We start from the raw sequence: 17,661 nt of genomic DNA, 5'->3' as shown, positions 1-17,661 counted from the left end.
TCCCCAATGTACTCATCATAGTTTGTTTTGGAAAACTATCAGTGCTGAAAACAATGACATGACTGCTGACAATCTGAATTTGCTTAGCGTACACCTCAGCACATTTTAAACTAATAGATCTTGTGACTAGAGGTGATAAGTTAATTAGATTTCAGGAGCAAATGGATATTGTGAACATGACTTCCCATTGTAAAAAGACCGAAAACAATGACTCTTGTGGATTGCTTAAAGGAAATGTCCCTTTATTAAATTTAACTGAACATTTCCAAGAAATCACTGTTTCAAGGAGAACAATCTGAGATTTCTTCAATGACATTGAAACAATACCTTTCCAGATAACTCACATTAAAAATAAAATAGTGGATTATGCCATATCTGGTTCACACTCTCAGTAGTTTAGAGAATGGGCATGGTTTTGTGAATCTCAAAAAATTAAGTAAATGTTTTGTACTTGTACATCTGTTCCCTCTTAGCAAAATTAAGAAAAGGAAAGAAAAACAAAGATTAGTACCATGGGAGTCACAAAGTGAAAAGTCAGTGTAAACAAAAGAAATGAAGACTGTCTGCATCCTGACACCAAATACAAGACAAGATGCCACCAGCTTCACAGTTTAGCAAGACATTCTATCTGGTGATACTGTATACAAAACAACTTACAAATTGCACTTCTCTTATTTTGATCACTAATGGAAAATATGACATAAACTTCAAATTTCTCAAGATATCACAACTACTTTGAATAAACAGACATCCGGTGCTTGAATATTTCCATCTGCTTGAACTCACAAAACCAAATGTTCAGTTGTGTTCTTGCTACAATCATCTGACTATATAAATCTGAGCACATCTGTGCTCAGTGGAGATTCCATACTGGGAACCATAGACATTTTCTGCCAAGATCCATTTCTTTAAAAAAAATTGCAGTTAAGAAATTTATGTAGCAAAATTTTGTCCTACTATAAGAAAGTAATACAACATTATGAACATAGATTATTTTTCCATATTTACTTAATAAATGTGTGCTGTTTTCCTACAACCATAACTTGTAATGCTTCAGTCATTCAATTCATTCAACAGGTTTCTACAGTGGGTCTTTCAAGCTGGTGAACAAGTTACTCACATACTTTAAAAAAAATAAATTTATATACAGAGGGATTACAGTTACATGAGTCAGGCAATGAGTACAATTCCTTTTGAACAGTGTCAACCAATTCCTCTCTCATTCTCATCCAAGTTTTTTGCTCCTGGTTTCCCTCCTGTGGATGTTGCATAGGAAATCATAAACAGTGACAGGAGGGAATAAACAGAAGAAAAAAAGAAAGAAGAAAAGAAAAACAAAAGATAACTGAAAACTGTACAATAGAAAAACTTCTTACTTCCATCTCTTGGAGTTCATTTTTATAAGCATCCTTTTGTATGATCACATTCATATAGCTATTAAGCCCTTGTGATCCTCTCCTCGGAATATCCCCTTTTGTTCTCATTGTGTGAATCTTTAAACAACTTCTTAATTAATCAGGCCCAGGTGTAATTCTTTGTCTTTTACTATCCTGGAAAGGATGTGGCCAAAAGGAAATGCTACTACATTGTTGGTGGTCTCACTTGTTCAACCACTCTGGAAAGCAGTGTGGAGGTTCCTCAAAAAACTAAACACTGTACTTCCCTATGACCCAGTAATCCCACTCCTCAGCATTTATCCAATTAACAACAAACCAGGCCACACTAAAGCCACCAGCATGTTCACGCTCATTGTGCAGTATTGTTTATCATAGCCAAGATATTGTATCAACGCAGATGCCCCCTGGTGGACTAATGGACCAAGAAAATGTGGTATAAATCCACAGTGGAATTCTATGCTTCCATCAGAAAGAATGACATTGCGTCATTCATAAGGAAATGAAAAGACTTGGAAAAAAAATATACTAAGTAAGGTAAGCCAGACCCAAAGAAACAGGATGCATGGTTTCCATCATTTGTAATAATTAGAATGTGCCTACAAATCTACAAGGTCAAATAAATTTTATATATTCTACGCAGCACTCACTTCTCACCTTTTGATAGTGCAGTGTGGTGTAAACCAATGCACTCCATGAACAGAAGGCAAAACTTGCTGCCTGGCCCTGGATGGATGTAGTTAAAAGAGTAGAGAAGATCCATAAAATAAAACTGTGACCACCCCCTTTCTGTCTCTCTGCCCATTTTACAGATAAGCAATTTCAACTTAAAGGAAATAATAACATCCTTTTCTCAAGGCTCTGGAATTAGAATTTGGTCAGTCTCGAACTTTAAGCTACAATAACAGTCTGTGGACTGATTTTGGTGTCTTGGTAAGAGAGACAACATTGATTGGAATGGAAGTAAATGGGATCTTATCTTCAGTTCTGGATGGTGAGTTCATCTTCCATGAATGACTCTATATGCAATTTTAATAATCTACCAGGTTTTATTCTCTGTAACTGTGTGTGTCCACAAACAAACATCTACCTACCCTCTTTCATTTGTGTGCCTTACCTTGCAAAGAAACAGTGGTTTTTCTTTTCACCTGTTAGAGGTTTTGCAACATACTCTGGGAGAGTCTTTTATCTGATACAATGAAAAGCTGTCTTCCTTGCTGTGACATGAATGGATAACAACCATCAAATTTTATCATTTGTTTAAGATGTTATATCACTTTAATGGAGATAAAGCATTTGACAGATAAATCAACCTATAGAGCCACTGTGGCTATAAGACTCAACACCATTTTTGTTTTGCTTTCCTTTAAAGTTTTTTTTTCAGTTACATTGATATGTGGGAATGTCAAAGCAACATTAAATAGTTTGTGTAAGCTATCAAATCATTGACAAATATCTAAATTCCATACAGGTTAAAAAGAGCTTTGTTTCCAAGTTTAAAAACTTTCAGGGCATGCAATGATTTTGATTAATTGTTAAATCATTAGAAATAATCAGCATCACACCGCAGAGGTTTTATATTGTTAAAGATCTTTACCTACAAAATCCCAATAGCTTTGTTATTGACATTTTTGATAACTTCACACATTTTATTGGTTTGTTTTGCTATGTCTCCTTTTGATTTTTTAACTTTTCCCTAGGTTCTGTGTCATACAGAATTATAAACCACGCTACAGAATTTGCACTCCACACAGAAAAAGGGCCATTGTAAAGGAAAGGGGATCTAAAATGATAAGTTCTAAGTACTAAAAGGTTTTAACTACTAAAAGGAATGTGAATAAAAGGATTTTTCCCATTCTTCTGCCTCTACCTAGAAATTTTTCTCACCCATTCTCATCTCTGTTCATTTACTATCTACCAGTGCCTTCTCACTTAATATCTACCCAGTCCTCTCTCAATTGAGTCATCACAGTCCCTAATGAAGTTAAATTTCCAATGGTAATCTGTCAGGACTATAAACTTTTTATGCTTGTTGCAGTTATAAATTACCTGCTGCATATTACAAGATTTTCTTAATGCCTACATCATCCTAGACAGTGAAACTCCTGAGGGCAGAAATAGCAGGGCTTACTCTTTCTTAATGGCTAGGTGAAATGCATAATAAAGATATGGCTTGGTATAATGAAATTATATGCATAATATGATTGATGTCCATAATATAGATATGAACCTATATATTGAAATAATCACAACTTCATAAAGGAGGGATGAGAATGACATGGGATAAATGAATTATTTCCCTCTGAAATGGCAGTGAGAAAGGAGGAGTCATGGCAGCCATAGAAATAGAGAACAGAACCATTTGGTGTCATTTTATACCAGCCCTCATCTCTCTTGTGATATTGAGAGAGAAGTCTTAATTCTCCCACAGAGATTTTGAGAAGTATGGTTGAGCATCATCTGTTCTTTCCTTCCCTAGACTTACCTCTCTAATCTAGTTTCATTATCACCTAAAACTAGATTGAAATGGTCAGGTAGAATTCCCCAAGCCATCCAATGACTTGGGAAAATTCTACCAAAATGCTAATAATGAGTCATTTAAAAAAAATTTAAAGCTAGATTATAATGTAGAAAGTTTGGAGCATATTTTTGTTAACATCTTAACTAGAATGAATATGGGTAAAGAATAAACTAAAGAAAATCCGCTAGAAAGTTATTGCTTTATCTCATCACCATGCCATAAAAGAAAAAGACAGGAAAGTGAGAAGCAGGATACTGACAACCATAAGGGAGATAAGAGGGGAAATAAAAAAATTTTAATGTACAGATTTCTAAGTATACACTAAGAAATACATGCCAGGTGGAGGTGTGAGTGGAGAGAGGAGATGCATAAGAGAAGAAAAAAAAACAAGGCTGAGGGCCGGGAGTTTTGCCTAGTGGTTAAAATGCTTGCCTAGCATGCATGAAGACTCGGGTTCAATTCCTTGGTACCACATACATAGAAAAAAAGCCGGAAGTGGTGCTGAGGCTCAAGTGGTACAGCTCTAGCCTTGAGAAAGTCCAAGGTCAGTGCTCAAGCCCTGAGCTCAAGCCCAGGACTGGCAAAAAAAAAAAAAAAAAAAAAAACCAAGGATGATTCTGAACTTTGTGATGTTTCTTAAGTTGGTCGTCATCATATCTATATCTATTAACAGGCATTTTAGATAATTCTTTCTATTCACTTTTAAAGTATTTTTCATGTACTAGACAATTTTGCATAAAATGCCTAGGTTTCAGGTGGCACGAGACAGCAGAACATCTAATAAAACTAGAAAAAATACTAAGACCATGTTACAATTTTCAGATACCAATCATTTCAAACTTCTAATTGGGAACACAGCCTGGGGTGTTTATTTAAAATGGACCCCATTCATTACTGTATGCTTTTAAATGAATCTTGTTTTAGTCTTGACATTTTAGCAAGCAGCTGGATGGAAACTTAGTTAATTGGTTCATTCTGCTGTGGAAGCAGGGCTACCAATTATAATATAGACTCTGCAAGTGTAAGGCAACAATCCTCTAAGGTATTTCTCTAGTTTACCTCTATTTATAATTACATATAAAATAGTGATGGCTCAAGATCATTGCTTCCAATTTGAATTAGTGTATTTGTGTTTAATGCAGAGTAACAATCACCTCACAGATCAGAGTTTGTTTATTTCTTTGTTTTGCTTGACTTGCGCAACAGCCAACCCACGGGATTAATGAAGGATGGTACTGCATAGCAATCCTATCCTCGGTCTGAGCTGAATCATGGCTATGCTGTTTAACAGTCCTCTGGCCATGAATACATTCCTTATGGCTCCAAAAGTCACTGTTTTCTAAGAGGAGCCTAGCAATGTCTAAAGAGTGATTGTGAAAACTTGATTATTAATTAATTAAATTCTATAAAATATCCAAGCGCATAGTATAGAGTTGATAGTGATTGGCCATTGCTATTTGTATGAATTAATGATTGATATTTTTTCTTAGATGCCATAATTATATAATTCCTCTAACTCTCCTCTAATATATCCCCATCTCCATCCTCACTACTTTCTGTTTATCGGTCTGTCTATCTATCTACCATTTATCTATCTTATTGATTCAATTTCTCTGAAGAATTGTAATAGCATCTTTTTGAAAATATACCTTTCTTTTTAGGTATCTTATCTTTGTGGTAGCTTAATTATCGAAATGGACACAATTCTATACCATTTGCTATATATATTCAGCAGTTTTGCCCTGTGAATTTGTAGCTCTCTCTTTGAGCCAGAGACATTAACATCCTAGAGTACAGGAGAGGTATCGATTGGTTATTTCCATGTCTTGGCCTCAGTAGCCCTGTATAAGCTTAACTTACATTCTTCCTTGAGAAAGACCAACCCAAGCTGGTGTAGAAACTCTGAGACTCAGCGACAAGATTATCCAGCTGACAAAATCCAAGGCTGGACAAACCTGCCCCAATAATAGAAATTGGATCCTTCTGTGCAAGTTAACAAAAACAACAAGCTAAGGACTGGTAAGAAAACATAAATGATTACAGTGACATATAAATTCAGCTTTTAGCAGCTTGATACATAATATTGTTTTGACAATAGATTATTTTACACTCCTAAACATCAGAAAAAAAAAACATGGTTGATGAAAGGAATGGAGTCAAAACTTTAAATCAGTGAAAGAAGATAGAAAGGACACAGCATAATACAAGTTACTGATTGGCCTCTTACAAAGTAAAAGAAAATATGATATTTAAATGTATAACATCAATACATACTTATTTAATTCTTATGAAAAAATTTTAAACCCAATCCAAAAAAAAAAAAAGCAAAGAAAGGGAATTCAAGTACATGATCCATGCTTGCACTTTGATTTATGTTTGGGTTTCACTAACTCCAGAAATTTGTTTGAATTCCTCTGTGATACTTCTGCTTCCAGCATAGATTTACTCATAATTCACAAAGCTTATATATTTCTTTACTATAAGTTGATTTATAGGTGGTTCCACCAATAACTTAGAGATGCAATTTCTAGAGTAATGATGAATTATTATTTAAAATTGTTTTTGGCTCCATTTGCTAGAAAATGAGAATTAAAATCAGTAATCTGAATGGCAAGAAAGGCAAAATACCTTCTAATAATGAAATCTGCCATCTGAAGAGTTGACAGAGTAATAACCCTTATATAAGTTTCAAGTGATATATTCCTTGGAAGACTGTTAAATATGGTATAATCAGAAAATATTAAAGAAATGAGCCAACCAAGGTAAAGGAATTGGCCTGCCTCCACACCCTTCAGAGACCAAAACTCTCTTCTAGAAATATCTACATCATGATAAAGTCTTATGAAATTATTACATGAGAAGAAAAGAAAGAATGCAAAACGTTGGAAAAAGAGAGTGTTCTCTTTGTGATAAAGATGATCTAAAGAACTGATAAACATAGGAATATTACCGTAGAGTGATCCTGGGAGAATCAGAGTGTTCAACTTAAAATAATTGCCATCAGCTTTGCTGAATGAAATGTCCTTATGCTGCTTGCTCCCCAAAGGAAAGAAAACATGTTTTGTTTTGTTTTCTGATCTAGAGGCTGCCAGTCATGCAGCAGTGAACAAGAGCCATCATATGAGTCACTTTTCCTTCAACTCTAATCTCTTTTCACAGTGACAAATGAATCACAGAAATCAATCTCAACTCTGACTCTGAAAATTTTTCCATGGGAATTTTTTTCTTTAAAGAGAAGACAAACATCCTCAACTTTCACACTAGAAAGCAGACAAAGTGGGTGTGTTAATAATATAGGGGACAGGTGGCCACCCAACTTGAATTCTGCTTAGTGTGACAGAAAGAGTTCAGGATTTGAAGACAGAAGAGATCTGTCTGAATTCTGTCCCATGGTCTATTAGCTGGATCACTGGATGAATTTGTCAACTTCTGCAGGACTTTGATCCTTCACTGGTTGAAAAGAGAGTATAATGATGTCTGTGTGACTATTGTCAGTCTTAAAAAGCATACTAACTTGTTTTTATTACATCCCTAACAAGAAACCCTGAACAGAAATCAAATGGGTACTATTAACTCCATGATAATTTTACTTTGTATCACTTGGTACCATAAAATATTTGAATTGTCCTCATTTTCTGCATGTGCTTAATTTAAGGACTATTTCCAAAATAAAATGACTTTCTATTTTTTTTTCACACAACTGCACCTGTTACTTTCTCCAAGCTTTAACCAAATATCTGATAGAAACAGTTTAAGGGCAGTTAATTTATTTCAGCTCTTGTTACCAGAGGTATCTATCAGTCTATTACAGAGGGGAGGGTGTGGTGAATTCCAGAGCAATTCAGAGCATGAAAATCAGGAATCAAAACAAAGGGAAAGAGATTTAAGAAAAATCTAGGGCAAGAGATAGCCCCAAGCTAGCTACTTCCTCCAACTAGGCCCATCCTCCTACCTTTTACCAATTCTCGTCCTGTCACCATATTATGAATATATTAAGGGACTGGAATATTCACTAGAAGCCAGTTTCTCACCTGTAATCATATCTACTCTGGAGGCTGAGATCTGAGGATCATAATTCAAAGCTAGCACCAGCAATAAATCCATAATTTACTATGTGAAGCTGTTTTTTTCCCCTTCTTTTCCCTTTATGGTTTATATCATATTGTTACTGTATCTGAATGTGTCACCTGCTATATTGTATATATGTTTATTTGTTTATTTGAAAAAGGAAGTTAAGGGAAAAATAAGATGAGTGGGGGGGGGGGGGAGGAAAAGTGGAAGAGAAACATGGGAATAGGTAACAATGTTCAAGAAGTAATGTACCCACAACTGGATGAATGTAACTGTAACCCCTCTGTACATCACCCCGACAATAAAAAATAAATTAATTTTTAAAAAGAAAAAAAAGACTCTGATTTCCAGCTAAGCACCAGAAAGCTGAAAGTACAGGTGAGGCTTGAGTAGAGCACTAACCTTGAGAAAACAACTCAGTGACAGCACCTGAGTTCTGACTTCAAGCTTCAGGGTACACACACACACACACACACACACACACACATGCGCACTTATTAGCTCACAGCCCTCTTGAACAAGTTATCTCTCAGAATGGCTCATAGGCACAAGTATGTTTTGCTGATACTCTAGACATTTTCTAGACTAATAAACTCAACAAGGAAGAAGAACCATCATAGCACCTTTCAGTTTTGATATTCTGCCCAGAAGAATTCAATAAGTGTAAATAGACAGCTATCCAGTTTGCCATTATGAATAAAGGACTGAAACAATGCTGAACTTTGCATTTCTATGGATTAAGAAGACAATGCTGAGCTCATACTGAAAACAACAAAATGAAATTGGAACCAGTGCCATTTCTGCTCATCTGTAAAGTTTGATGTGTGTGTAGCTCTTTCTTCTCTATAGAACCAGTGCATTGCCTTAGAGGTCACCTCAAGGCACTCATTTTGATTCCCAGTCATTTGTAAGAAGGAGCAAGATAATGCTGGATATCTCAATGGAACTTCAGCTGAAAATACTCTGGTCTGTCTACTTATTAGACGTAATTACTGTCAGGTCAAAAAAAAAAAAAAAACCTCTGAGTGCTTGCTGAGCTCCTGTTGCTACTCATTAGAAATTTCTGGAGCCAGGAGCAAAGCAGAGGGAAAAGGGTTTATTAAGGTTCATTTTTTATGCTGAACAAAAGTCCCATTATTAGCAGATACTGAGACATTTCCTTTGTGCTAAATGGGCTGACTTAAAAAAAAAACACCTGTCTTCAGGAACTGAAATGGACTCAGTAGTTGAAGGGTTTCTGCTCATCTGCAGAGCCTGATGGCAGACAGTGTCCTCTCCTCCACGGGATGAAGTGGATGAAATGAAGTCTGTCTTAGAGAGGAATTTCAATGGGACATTGTTAAATGGAAGCAAAGCCAGGCAGAAGCCAGTTTTTCTCTGCTCAATCCTATGAACTCCTAACATTATTAAATCTGAGTTTTGGCTTTTTTTTTTTTTGAAAAATTTTCAGGCTTGAAACAAAAGTCTGTGTACGTATGTGTGTGTGTGTGTGTGTGTGTGTGTATGTGTGTAAGTGTGTGTGTGTAAATCAACCTTTAAAAGTGTTCCAAATATTTTAAGGTGACATTAATTTAGATCTTGACAATGGAAGATGTTTTTTGGCCAACTTGTTCTTAAGATCTGAAAACAAAACTATACGAAAAAATTATCTTTTGTGCCCTTTCCCTCCAAATATACAGAAAACTTTTATTTTTAAGATACAAGCATTAAACCTAAGGTGAGTATATATTTAGGGAGCTGTCTAGCTCTGGGAATTATTTTTATTGTAATACTTGATAGTATTTATCTGCATTGCCGGACATACAGAGCTCTTACCTCATTAATATAGCACCATCTTCTGGCAATTACTAAGAGATGCAGTTGGTTTTATATAAAAAATACATGGTAATCATTGTTTAATTAATTGAAAATTTGATTCTTTGTACTAAATGTCTACATTTCCATTTGGCAGGGCTTTTCTTTGTTGTGTCTTACTGTTACATTAATTTTCAATTCGTTAATCTTGACTTGTATGCTTTTCTAAGGGTATTTGTATCATTGTCAGAATGCTACAACATAATTTTTGTGTGTGTGCCTGGATTGGGACTTGATCTCAACGCCTAGGTGCTGCTTCAGAACTCTTTTGCTCAAGACTAACACTCTACTACTTGAACTACTTGAACCACTCTGAAAATACTCTCGTCTGTCTACATATTAGATATGTATTAAATATGTAATTACAGACAGGTTAAAAACAAAAAAACGAAAAAAAGCCTCTGAGTGCTTGCTAAGCTCCTCATTAGAAATTTCTGGAGACAGGAGCAAAGCAGAGGGAAAAGCTCCACTTGTAGGCGCGCGCGCGCGCGTGCATGAGTGCGCATGAGTGCGTGTGTGTGTGTGTGTGTGTGTGTGTGTGTGTGTGTGTGTGTGTGTGTGTGTTGGTAGTTGATTGGCAATAAGAGTCTTACAGGGGGATTCTGGGAAGATGGTGGAGTACAGGGTAAGTCTCTCTGAGCTCTCGCCAAGATACCAGTTCTAGCCTTGTAGTGGAAAGTTTGTAGCTACAGAGAGACACCAAGTAAGCCATAATAGCAGAGATCTCAGCCAAAGAGGAAAAGGTCAGTCAGCCTGCTTAAGAAGACAGTTTTGAGTCCACCCTGGTCCCAGTGGAGATGGCGGCAGCGGCTGCCGCTCTCCATAACAGCTGCGCCAAGGCAAATGCACCAGAGCCTGAGCGCAGGGCACCTCACTTAGCTGCACAGACCAGTGACTACGAGCAGAAATCCTCATCCTGCGGCCTACAGACAGACGCAGACAACCCAGGGGTAGGGTGCGTGCCTCGCTAAAGGCATTCTCACTCCTCACAGAACAGCACTGGGAACGTGCCTCTCTTACCAGCCAACAGCAGTGCCATCTTGGCTACTGGCAAAGACCCTGCCAGACCAATTAACAAATAACTGGAGCCTGAGAAGTGGTGTAGACAGCGCCATTTCTCAAAACGACAAAGGAATCTGACCAGCGTCAGCTTAGCCTGGTGATGGGTTCCCTACCTAGGAGGGAAAAATTCCTCCCTGAGTGGGGCAGCTTTCCTGTCCCTATAAACAAAGCCAGAGGCGGCTCCACCCCTCAGCCACTCTCAGTTGTTTAGCTGTTCAGGCTAAAACAATAGTGGCTCCAGGCTGGGTAGGAGTTAGTTCTGAAGAGAGAAGCTATTGCTCCAGATAGAATACAACACTACCCACATTCAAGCTACCTAAAACGGCCAGCTTTCTCCTGTAGGACACATAAAGCTCAGTGCCTTGCCAGTAAATTAGCCTGGGTGGACAGTCACAAAGACCCCACCTGTAAGGCAGATCTTATTCTGCACACTCAAAACAAACTGATTGGAAAAACCAACTAAGCCAAAGGAAAACAGATCATCACCAGGAAATAAGAGACCCTGAAAAAAAAAGAGAGAGAGGGAGAGACTGTATCCTGAATTCAGGGGAGGCACGTTTCCCCCCCCAAAAAAAAAACTGAAGAATTTTTTTCTAATTATAATTTTTTACACTTTACTATTTTTTCATTATTTTCATTTTTGCTTGTTCCTTTTTTGCCCTTTTTTCTACCCCTTTTCCCCTTTTTTTTATATCATTGTGGATCTGTTCACTTCTAGAAATATAGTGCCAACATAGTGACAGATGTCCTCCATTGTATACATACTTAATTCAGATCATATTTTTATTTAATCAATCCCCTATTTTTCAATCTTAGTGTTTTTTAACTTTAGTATTGCTTCTTTCATTACACATAATTTGAAGGTGTTTTTTTTATTATTAATCTCTTTTATATATCTTTCATATAATCTTTTTATATTGTCTTTATTTTTTAAGCTTAAATGTTTTAATTTTTATGTTTTATTCAGTGTGTGTGTGTGTGTGTGTGTGTGTGTGTGTGTGTGTGTGTGTGTGATGGGTGAGGGGGGGTGGTCATGGGGCTTAAACTCTGTGCTTGAGTGCTGTCCCTGAGCTCTTTACGGCTACTGCTGTAGCCTCGGTCCACAACCCCACTTTCCATTTTCTAGAGGTTAATTGGAGATAAGGCTCAAGTTCGTTGGGGGTTTTTTTGTGTGTAAAACTTTCTTATTTATGTAAGAGTCTCAAGTTCTTTAGTGCCGAAGCTTTGAACCTCAATCCTCAAATCTCAGCCTCCTGAGTAGCTAGTAATCCAAGTGTCAGCCACAGCACCCGGCTTCATTCATTTTTTCTTTCTTTCACTTTAGGTCTCAGTTTTCTTCTCTCTATTCCTTTCCTTCCCTACATTACTCTTCTCTTATGCTCCCCCCATCCTGTCTTTCATTATACCTTTATATCTCTGATCCTTTGCTCCTTCTTAGATTTCCATAGTTCATGGATCTATGGTTGATTGTTGTTGAACAAAACTGTATATGTATTTAAGGAATTACACTGTAGATTCAGAGTGATTTAAATCTCATAGGGATTGGATTGTTTTGTTTTGTTTTGCCATAAAAGGAGAGAGAGAGAGAGATAGTGAAAATACCAGTTCTTATTTAAAATCATAATCTTATGTGATATAAATCTTGGTCCCAATTTCAAATGGGTAGAACAAGAAACTCAAGAAGAATGGCAAGTCAAGCAGCCACATCTCCCATGCAAAATAATCTGGTAACAAATCAGTATATGGAAAATCTAGAAGAGAGTCCTCAAAATGCTTTACAAATGCTGGTGGTAAACATGATCAAGGAAAAATTTGAAAGCATCAATAAAGATATACATGAACTCGATGAATCCAATCAAAAACTAATGGAAGAATTCATGGAATTCACGAACAGACAGATGAATGAATTCCAACAAAAGTCCAAAGAGAGTACAACCTCTGTGCTAAAGGACTTCAAAGAGAGTACTCAAATACAAATCAAGGAGGTAAAGGAGTCCTTACAAGATCTAAAACAAGAGATGCAAACCATCAAAAAAATGACAAACTAGAAGAAAAACTTTACAGGGAACAATAGGAGATACCCGAGGACTCCTTGGAACAGGTTGAAACTTTCTTAATAAAGGCTCAGAAACACAACAAATTAAAGAAAGGTGGGACGAGTGGGACTGCATTAAACTGCAGAGCTTCTGTATGGCAAAGGACATAGCTAGCAAGCTAAATAGAAAGCCCATAGAGTGGGAGAAGAGCTTCACTAACCAGATAAAAGACTAAGGCCTCATATCTAAAATATATATATGGCTAAAAAAAATTGATTCACTCCCAAACTAATCTTCAAAGAAACAACCATCCCACTAAAAGTTGGGCTAGCCAGGTGTGGTGGCTCATGCCTGTAATCCTAGCTACTCGGGTGGCTGAGATCTGAGGATCCAAGTTCAAAGCCAACCCAGGCACAAGAGGACCTGAAACTCTAGTTATCCTCTAGAAAATGGGAAGTGGAGCTTGGCTCAAGAATAGGGTGGTCGCCTTGAGCTGAAGAATTCAGGGACAGTGCACAGGCCAAATTCAAGCCCCACGACCCACAAAAAAAAAAAAAAAAAAAAAAAAAAAAAGTGGACTAAAGACTTAAAGAGAAACTTCTCTGAAGAGAAAAGAATGGAGTATAGACACATGAAGAAATGCTCCACATCTCTGGCCATAAAAGAAATGCAAATCAAAACAACTTTGAGATTCCACCTCACTCCAGTTAGAATGGCCATGATCAAGAAATCTAATAACAACAGATGCTGGCAGGGATGTGGCCAGGAGGGATCACTACTACACTGTTCGGTAAACTTTGTAAACTCTTTCAACCTGGGGAAAGCTGTATGGAGATGTCTCAAAAGACTAAACATAGAGCTCCCCTATGACCCAGCAATTCCACTACTTGGCATTTACCCAATGGTCCAGAAACCAGGACATACTAAAGCCACTAGTACAACGCTGTTCATTGCAGCACTATTTACCATAGCTAAGATATGGAAGCAACCCAGAGGCCCCTCAGTAGATGACTGGATCAACAAGATGTGGTATTAATACACAAGGGAATTCTATGCTGCCATCAGAAAGAATGGCATCACCCTATTTGTAAGGAAATGGAAAAAAAAACTTGGAAAAAATCATATTAAGTGAAGTAAGCCAGACCCAAAGGAACACAGACTCCATGGTTTCCCTCATTTATAATAATTAATGGACATCTAGGCTTAAAAGCTATGTACACATGGCCATATAGGATGACACTATGTGAAATACACTCTAGGATATGAATACAAGAGGTTTATCGTTGTGATTTTTGTTCTTAATGTACTATGTCGTTTGTTTTTCGAAGTGATTTCTTTTCTCTTTTTGTCCCCTTGTGGTTTATTTCATGTTGTTACTGTCTCTGACTTTGTTACATATACTATTGTATATATGTTTGTTTATTTGAAAAAGGGAAAGAAAGGGGAAAAACAAGATGATTGAGAGGGGGTGAGGGGAAGGAAAAGGAGACAGAAACATGAGAAGAGATATCAATGTTCAAGAAATTATGTACCACTACCTGAGAAATGTAACTGTAACCCCTTATATATTACCTTGACAATAAACTACACTTAAAAAAAAGTCACACAATCACTGCCTTTGAACTGTAATCAGCAGATCTCAGCTTCCTGGGTAGCTAGGAATACAGATGTAAATGGATGAGTGCCCAACTGCTACAACCAAACATATTAAATTACACTTACTTACAAAGTAAGTGTATGGAAAAATAATGGCATAGTACATATGTCATTATTATAATTTTATGTAGATATACACAACAATGTACTCAGATTATCAAAAAATAGTGAGTTTTTCTACTCTAAAAGAACATACTTTCAAAAAGATGTTATCTCTTCAGCATTCTCACCCCCATTCAGGCCACCATTTCCCTTATTACAACACATTTTTGTCAACATTTTGATTTCTCTATCACACTAACAGAGAAGATAATAATATTATGATGATACTAATACAGACCCTGGTTTAATTGCTAATGTGGGAAGAGGAAGGGAAAGAAGAAAGGAGAGAAAAAAGAATTGAGAAATGGAAGAAGAGACAGGAGAGAAGGTGAGGAGAAGGAGGAGGAGGAAAGAAATGAAATGGAGGTTCATGAACACATGCTGCTATCTTTGTGCTCTAATTCTTACATGGTAAAACTGGTAATGGAGGTAGAGACACCTTTCTATCCTCTCTATCTCAATATGATTTCCCAGTGTGATGTTAAAATTTACAGGAAGCAAATCAAATGTGGTGTCTGTTAGATGCCTAATACCCCCAGTAATTAGGAGGAAAAAGTAGAAGGACTGAAAATTTAAAGCTAGTTATCACAGTTAGTGAGACTCTCTCTTCAAAATATAAACAGAAGTTCTAGAAGTATAGTTGAAGTTGTAATGCACTTGCCCAGCAAGCTCAACCTTCTGCATTCAATCCTCAAGAGTTATACTTGAAAAAAAATGAAAAGAAAAGAACATGACAAGCCAGGTGCCCTGGCTCAAGCCTGTAATCCTAGCTACTCAGGAGGCTGAGATCTGAGGATTGAGGTGCAAAGCCAGCCTAGGCACTAAAGTCCATGAGACTCTTATCTCCAATTAACTACTAGAAAATCAGAAGTGGCACGGTGACTCAAGGGGTAGAGCAATTTCCTTGAAAGGAAGAGCTCAGGGACAGTGCCCAGGCCCAGAGTTCAAGCCCCATGACCAAAAAAAAAATTAGAGGAAAGTTTTTACATTGTTTTATATATTGCAGAGTTTTTATATGGTTTGATGCCAAAAGAATGATGTGCTGAAAATTTAATGCTCACCATGGGTAACTTTAAGAGGTAGGGTCCAGTGGGAGCTGATCAGGCCATTGCTGGAAGCTCTGGGAAAGGATCCATGCTGTCTTGCAGGAGTTCCAGCTCCCCAGGAAACACTCCCAAGGACATATCCTCATAAGAGAGCCTAAAGCCATCCCTGAATTCCCTGAATGCACTGCTGGCTGGTCACACAGGTTTCAACCCAGACTCCTTCCATCACCTTGTGAGCCAGTGAAATGTCCTCACAAGCTCTGGACACCCAGTCCTGACTTTTCAGCCTCCCAGACTGAGATACAAAGCAAGTCTCTGTTCCTTCCAAAGCATCTTTCTCAAGGTGTTGTTTTAACTGTATAAAATGATCTTTAGACATGGACTATAAAAATGAATAGAAAAGCTGGAGTCTTGGGTACAATTCTGATGTGGTAGCTAAAAACACCAACACTCTGTTTGAAGAAAGGACAAGAAATTGTTTATATTTTAACTTAAAGAGTCGCATAGAAGCTTCCATATGAAGAATGGCATTTATCTATCTCAAAAAAAAGAATAACTTTGAAAGGGGATGTTAATTCATTTCTATTAAAGTGTGGAAATAAATCATGCAATCAATGCATTCCGGGGTGGCAGAACACCTATTAAATACTAGGACAAATGAAGATATATTTATACCATTCTATTTTGACAATAAAACTTGCTATTACTATGACATCAAAAGTAAAAAATAAAATAAATAAATACATCTTAGGCCTACATAACATTGAGATTTGTCCCATGATGACTAGTGTCAGGCAGTATAAAAGGAAGTAGCACTTGACACATCAGGGTAGTGAAAACAAAAGAAATGGAATCTATAATCAAAAACAAAAAATATATATACTAAGAAAATTCAAGCCAGGCTCTGTGGCTCACGCCTGTAATCCTAGCTACTCAGGAGGCTGACATCTGAGGTCTGAGGTTCAAAGCCATCCCAGGCACAAAAGTCCATGAGACTTATCTCCAATTAACCACTAGAAAATCGGAAGTGGCACTGTGGCTCAAAGGATAGGGCGGTAGCTTTGAGCTGAAGAGCTCAGCGATAGCACCCAGGCCCAGAATTCAAGTCCCATGACCAACTAAAAATAATTCAAAAAGTCATATTCATAAATGCTTTATGTAGCATATCAGTCAGCAAATATTATGGATTAGAAAACAGAAGGTAAACTTTAAGGATAACAGTGAGGCAAATGATTTGGACACACATAACACCACCGTCTTTCCCATCTAACTATTTGATTGAAATCTGTGCAATCCACCTCTAGGCTGTTCAAGCATAACAAATGTTTCTCAAATACCTGTAATAGTTTGACTAAATCATGTTTTTTCCCTAATAGATATACATTTGCCTAAACAAAGTATCATATTTAATATGAATCTTATTTTTTTCTTGGATATCTAATTGTTTTCCTTTGTTCTGGAGACCCAGAACTGGACTATCATGCTCTCCACAGGATCCACACCATGGGACTTCATTATAAATGAAGCCTTGGCACAAGGAAATGTTTTTTGGTATTTCTAATAATAAATGCCTTTGGAGAGGGTCAAGCACCCATGCACTTCATTCCAAATTCTGCATTCTTTACAGCTCTGTGTGAGACTCCAGCCTTGCATCCTAAATAAGAAAGCAAACCCTTGAATTTTTTCTTATTTGAGTGGAAACCCTAAGAATTATTTTTAATATCACCATATAGTGTTATGGATTTTGAGTAGTTATTATATAACTGCACACTACTGTCTCATGAGATCTATGTACCAAATATAATAGCTGCCAGCCAAGTCGAATTCAAAGCCAATTTCAAATTCATTACTTCGCAGAGAGCTTTGAAATATGCTCATTTAAAAATGTGCTATATAATAGCAAACCCTGTACCACTCTT

The sequence above is a fragment of the Megascapheus bottae genome, chromosome 5 (assembly GCF_031878675.1).
Source record: "Megascapheus bottae isolate mThoBot1 chromosome 5, mThoBot2.hap1, whole genome shotgun sequence".
Taxonomy (NCBI): domain Eukaryota; kingdom Metazoa; phylum Chordata; class Mammalia; order Rodentia; family Geomyidae; genus Megascapheus; species Megascapheus bottae.
Note: the sequence above shows the minus strand (reverse complement) of the source record.